Here is a 6000-nt window from a genome sequence, read left to right on the forward strand (position 1 = left end):
TGCTCTGGTTTCTTTGTTGGGAAGCAGGAAATCCCTGAGTTTTTCATGAAGTCTAGCAGAGACCTGAAAGACTCCACTTAATTTAAATTTTTCTATGTATGTGTCATGCATAGTATGTAACAAGTTCAGTTTCACCTGTTGCTCTCCCTTTAATGTGTGGAAAACAAGAGATGATAATTCCTAATTAAAAAAAAAATTGTCACACCTGCAGGATCCAGACAGTAGTTTTTTTCTTCTAACCTGACTTTCTGTGTTAGGTGGGACAAGAGAACTTCACAAGTGATATGGCACTGGGCTTCCTGAGTTACATTTTATTGTGTTGTCTGAATCACTAGGCAAACCATTAGCACTATTAGACCACTGGGCAGAATGTCCAGGGCTGGGCAAATATATGGCCCCTAGGAAGACTGTAGATTTCTCCTTAAACCATCAGGCAGATGCTAGATTGCTCCCTGGGCTGGTCTCTCACTGATTTCCACTTGGGGTACCCTATCATGTAGAAGAGGCTGGCACAGGAAAGACTAATTTTCATTAGTTCCAAGCGTCCATTCACTTCCAGTTGTGAAAGATCTCACAAGCCACCTGAAGATGGCATTCCTGGACCAGCATCCTACAATCAAATCTCATTGCCCCTGCCCAGTGCCCACAGGAGGCCTGGGAAATGGTTATTCAGCCTCTTGCCCATACTGAAGCATTCCTTTTAGGGGCATGATGAGATCTGCGAAGAGTTGACGATATCTAAATACACCAGGCAATCAGTCACACATACAGAAACACACAGGAGCCTCTGTATACCATTATCCTCAGGTCCAAATGGCACAATGTCTTCAGAGGGGAAGCACAGACGAGCCTTCAATCCTGTTAGGTGGAGTCCAGCCCAGACTCTTCTCTTACTTTAATCTGAACCTCTGAGTGAAAACTTAAATGCCAGCCTAGACCTGGGTACAATTTTAACCTGTGGTTTACAGCATAATGCTATAAAACCATTATTGGTGGGTAGCTTCAGGCCAGGGCCCTACTCTTGTTCAGACCCTAATCTAGTGGCATTGTAATCTCCATGCGAGGTAAGGAGGAGAAAGGGGGACTGGGGTATGGGGTAGCCAGCCTTTCCCTAAGCTTTGACAAATTACTAAACGACTCATTAATTAGCATACCCCATCTTCTGATTCTGGGTGCTTTGCTGATGTCCATAACCCCCATCCCCTATCTACTGAATCATTAAGTCATGTGCTTTCTCTCTCCCCCTACCCCATCCCTCCCTTGTTCTGGGTGGCCCTGTAGTCTTGCATAAATCCTCCTGAGCTCTTAGCTTTCCTCTCTTCCTCTGGAATTAGTTTGTCTTCCTTCCTCTTTTCACAAGTGGAGCATACCCCTAACTCTTTACTCTCACTCTTAGATTTCTCTTGAATGCTGCTGGTCCCATAAAATGAGCTTCAACACTGAGCTTTAATCTGTTTACTTAATTTAATTTAATTAATAATAACAGTTTAATCTGTGACTTTAAGAAAGCTGCTTCATCACTTGACCTAGAGAAGAATCAGCTTATTGTAGTGGGAAGCACTGGGCTAGGAGTCCCAGCTCCGCCACCAATTAGCAATGTGACCTTGGCAAAGACATTTCACATCTCTAAGTCTCAGGTCCAAAAGATGATGAAGATGATGATGATGATGCTAATTAGCATTTAAATACAGCCTTAAGGGTTGCAAAGTACTTTGCAGATATTTCATTTTATTCTCACAACAACCCTGGGAAATGGGTGCTATTGTTACCAGGCAGAGATTAAGTGACTTGACCAAAGTAACGCAACTATTAAGTGTGGCTGAGGCTGGATTTCAATTCCATTCTTCCTGACTCCAGGTCCAACACTCTATTTACTGCACCACCTTGCTTCCTCAAAATCTGAGTCCAAGCTGTATCCAGCTTGGTAGCATAGATGTCCAAACTGGTGTCGACTCCCATGAACCAGGTCCCTCCCACTTCTGCCACTACCTAGATGCGGCCCCTTGAGCAAATGAGTTCATGTCTGTAAGCCTCAATTTATTCATCTGTAAAATGGGCGAACTGGAACCAGGTGATCTCTGAGGTCTGTCCCAACTCTGACACTATGTTCTGTGACACAAAAGTGGTGTCTCTTCTCCCCAGTCAGCGGTGGTTAACAGACTGGACTGTTTCAGCTTGTGACCACTAGAGGCCGCCCCAGCCTAATTGATGACAGCTCCGGAGACAAGCAGAGGGAGGGAGGAGACAGAGAAAGAGAGGGACTGTGTCTCTATCCATCTGTCTGTCTGTCTGTCTCTCCCACCCACGCCCTTTTCAGACCAGCCATGTAAGCATCGACCACCCTCCGTGCCCTCGAGTCCACTTCAGAAACACAGACCTGAGATGCTACGAAGCTGCACAGTGATGAAGAAGCTTGATCTTTTACAAAGAACGCTGGGCTTACCCAGGAGAGACCCAGGTTCAAATCTTGCCTCCGAGGGTCACTAGCTGCAATCATGGGTAAGTCGTTTAACCAATCCAAGCCTCAGTTTCCTAATTTATAAAATGAAAAGGCAATGTTTGCACTCTATACCCCAGAGTTGTGAAGAAATCAGTTTACTGACCTTAAAGATGCCAGTTATTATCCATTCCCCTTCCAGAAAGTGGGGACAGAAAACAAATAGATCTCACTTTAAGCAAATGAAATCCACTAAAAATCTTGATTTGTTATTTGTAGCTATACTTATGTTTTTCAGATGTTAGTCGGGGAAAAGTCTTAGAGCTGACATGAATCTCAAGCAATGGTATCTTTCCAGTAAGCTTGGTACCTTGGTTTTCTGGTCCATTCTTATATTTTTATTACTGTAGGAAGCCCCAGCATGGAAAAATCCCTCCACTAACTCAGAGCAGCAATTCTTTTATAGGTGATCGTTTTAGACAATTACCTGGAATAACATCAAAATGTCAAGTGCCAGGAGAAAGGACTTCTACTCAGGCCTGACCTTCTAGCCACACGGTATTGCGCCTCTCATGCTTATTGTAAAGACAAGGTAGTGGGGAGAAAATGTGAGAGCTAGAGGGATGTGCAGTGAGGACCTGGTTCAGCCTCACAACCTCAAGACAAGTGGTTGATTTCTACTCCTTGGCTTAAAAAGCTGAGATGGATCGAATATTCCCCTCTTCCCCTTGTCAGAATCATAGAATCATCCTAAGGGTTTACATCTTACTCACTACCGTGGAACCCCATTTCCATAAGCTGTATTTGGTGGAGACGAAGAATGGCTACTCAGTGGATTCGGGGACCTGCCTTCACTACACCTGAAAAAGTAACATATTTGTATAGCCTTTTAAGGTTTCTTTGTAAAGTGCATTTCCTGCAAATGGTATGCATCAAGGATATTGAAGGCCCCAAAATCATCTAGGTGGTGAAGTGGATTGAGCACTGTGCTGAAATCAGAAAAAATCATTTTCCTGAGTTCAAATCTGGCCTTAGACACTTACTAGCTGTGTGACCCTTGGCAAGTCACTTAACCTTGTTTGCCTCAGTTTCCTCATCTGTAAAATGAGCTAGAGAAGGAAATGGCTAACCACTCCACAGCATCATTGCCAAGAATACCCCAAATAGGGTCACAAAGAGTTGGATATGACTGTACTGAAGTCCAAAAGTCACACAGATAGTGGCTAGGATGAGATCCAAAATCCTGACCTCTGATACCACATTATAGCCATGGTAGCACTCTGCCTCTGGAAGGGACAAGAGGCTGTGTCTCTCAACTGACTTTTCCCTTTTCTCTCTCTCTCTCTCTCTCTCTCTCTCTCTCTCTCTCTTCTCTCTCTCTCTCTCTCTCTCTCTCTCTCTTATCTCCTTGATCCAGGATTCCAAACCTAATGTCTGTTCATCCATTCTTTCAATTCCATTCTATTCCAATACATTCAACTCTTCTGATTCTTCCATCCTACCTAGTTTCTAACTTGAGGAAGTCACCAGAATTTTATCCTGTAAATAGAATATGGACCTAAGTCCTGGCTTAAAATTTGAAGTTAATGTGGGAGAATGGATTGAATGACCACTACCATTGTCCCTGACCAGCTTTCACCGTGTGACGCTATGATTCCCTCAGCTTATAGTGACATCCCTCCTCCTTCCCCTCACATTCCTACAATTCAGAAAGACAAAGCATTTAGAGAACCATAGATTTTAAAGCCTAGAATGAACTGAACTCAAATATGGCTTCTGACGCCAGCCATGTGTGACCATTAGTAAGTCACCTAGCATCTCTGAGCCTCAGTTTCTTCATTTGTAAAATGGAGATAATATGTGACATAGTGGAGGACAATCAGCCTCCCTCCAAGCCAGGAAAACCTGGATTCTAGTCTCATATCTCACACACACTTGCTGTGTGGCTCTGGGCAAATCACTTTACCTCTCAGTGCTCTGGGAAATTCTCTAAAGCTAGAAATTGCAGAGAAGGTGATGACCTATGTTAGTTTAAAGAGAGTTTCCTCATCTGGGTGTTCTAATGAAATCACAGAATTTTTTTTTTCAGTTTCCAGCTCTTATTTCTCTCGAGAGCAGCAAATCCTTGGACTTTTGGCAATGACAGACCCTTTCTGGCTTCTCCCTTCATACGTGCTTCCCCAAAGAAAAGCACCGTCTGGCTTCTGTTCATGATGAAATGAAATTGGAATCCTGTGCCTAGCACATAGTAGGTTTATAATAAATGCTTGCTGAATGAATTAATCCACAGAAACCATGTAAGACCGTTGGAGACAACAAGAGTACAGGGATTTGGAATCCAAGGTCTTGGCCTTGAATGCACCTTTTGTTACTAACTACCTGTGCGACCTTGGACAAGTCAATTCCCCTCGCTAGGCCTCAGTTTCCTATCTGTAAATGAGGAGTTTGAATGGGATGATCTCTGAGGTCTCTGCCAGCTCTAAATCTTACAAAACATTAGATCAAGGTGTTTCCCAACCATCACATCGAATTCTCTGACTTTCCTCAATTCCATTTCTCTAACTTAGGAAGAAACTGTCAAAGGGGGTAGAGGGAGCAGCCATGCATTTATTAAATATCTGTTATATATCCATCCTGGGCAAACAAAAGCTAAAAATCAAAATAGTTCCTGCCTTCTAGGACCCTACATAAGTCAATTGTTCCAGAACCAGCCTCTAATCCGTGGGTGTCCAGAGGCAAACAGAGCAGGCTAAAGATAGGACAGTCAGGACAAAAACAGAGGTGTAATTAATTTCAGAGGGAAGAAAATGATGCATGCATGTGGAAGCCCCCCCTCCTAAGAAGGAGGGCTTGAGGCTGCTAAGGCTGGGGCCACTTATATTCATGAAAGGGGTGGGCCACAACACGATCATTCTTAGATCTTGAGAGAGTTCCCATGGTTGGCATTTCTTGGGACAATACAGGCACTCTTGGGTCGCATGGGAATAGCTATTGTCTCAGATCTTAGGGGTCTTGGACGCTCTGCCAGGTATAGAACCAGAGCTCTCTAACAAGAACAGGAGAATAGTACCTGTCAGTGACAAGGAACAGGGATTGTGAACATGTGATGGACGGTCCTGGGAAACAGGGGGAGCTAAATCCCTCAGTGAACACCTGGTGCTGGTCCAAGTAATACACTTTGCCAGGGGGTGATATCACCCTGAGCACAGAAGATTATTGTTATGCCAAGCTCAGGGCACGGCCTGTTTGTTAGGCCTTAGCTCTGGAAAGCAGGGTATCTCCAAAATATTTTGACACATTCTATTGTGTTAGAAAAAAACAACATATGCGCATAATAAACTGGACAAAGGAATATAGAGAGTGGACATTAACAAGTGAGGTGGTCAGGAAAAGGCCTACCACAGAAAATAGTCCTTAGTCTGAACCTTAAAGGGAGTCTAAGGTAGACATATCATTTCCAGAAATGGTGAACAGCCAGTACAAAGCATTGAGAAAGGAGATGGAAAACAGGCCCATTTGGTTGACACATAGAGTGCATTAAAAGGGACAAGGTGCATAAGCCT

The sequence above is a fragment of the Phascolarctos cinereus genome, unplaced genomic scaffold (assembly GCF_003287225.1).
Source record: "Phascolarctos cinereus isolate Bilbo 61053 unplaced genomic scaffold, phaCin_HiC Scaffold_9;HRSCAF=440, whole genome shotgun sequence".
NCBI lineage: Eukaryota > Metazoa > Chordata > Mammalia > Diprotodontia > Phascolarctidae > Phascolarctos > Phascolarctos cinereus.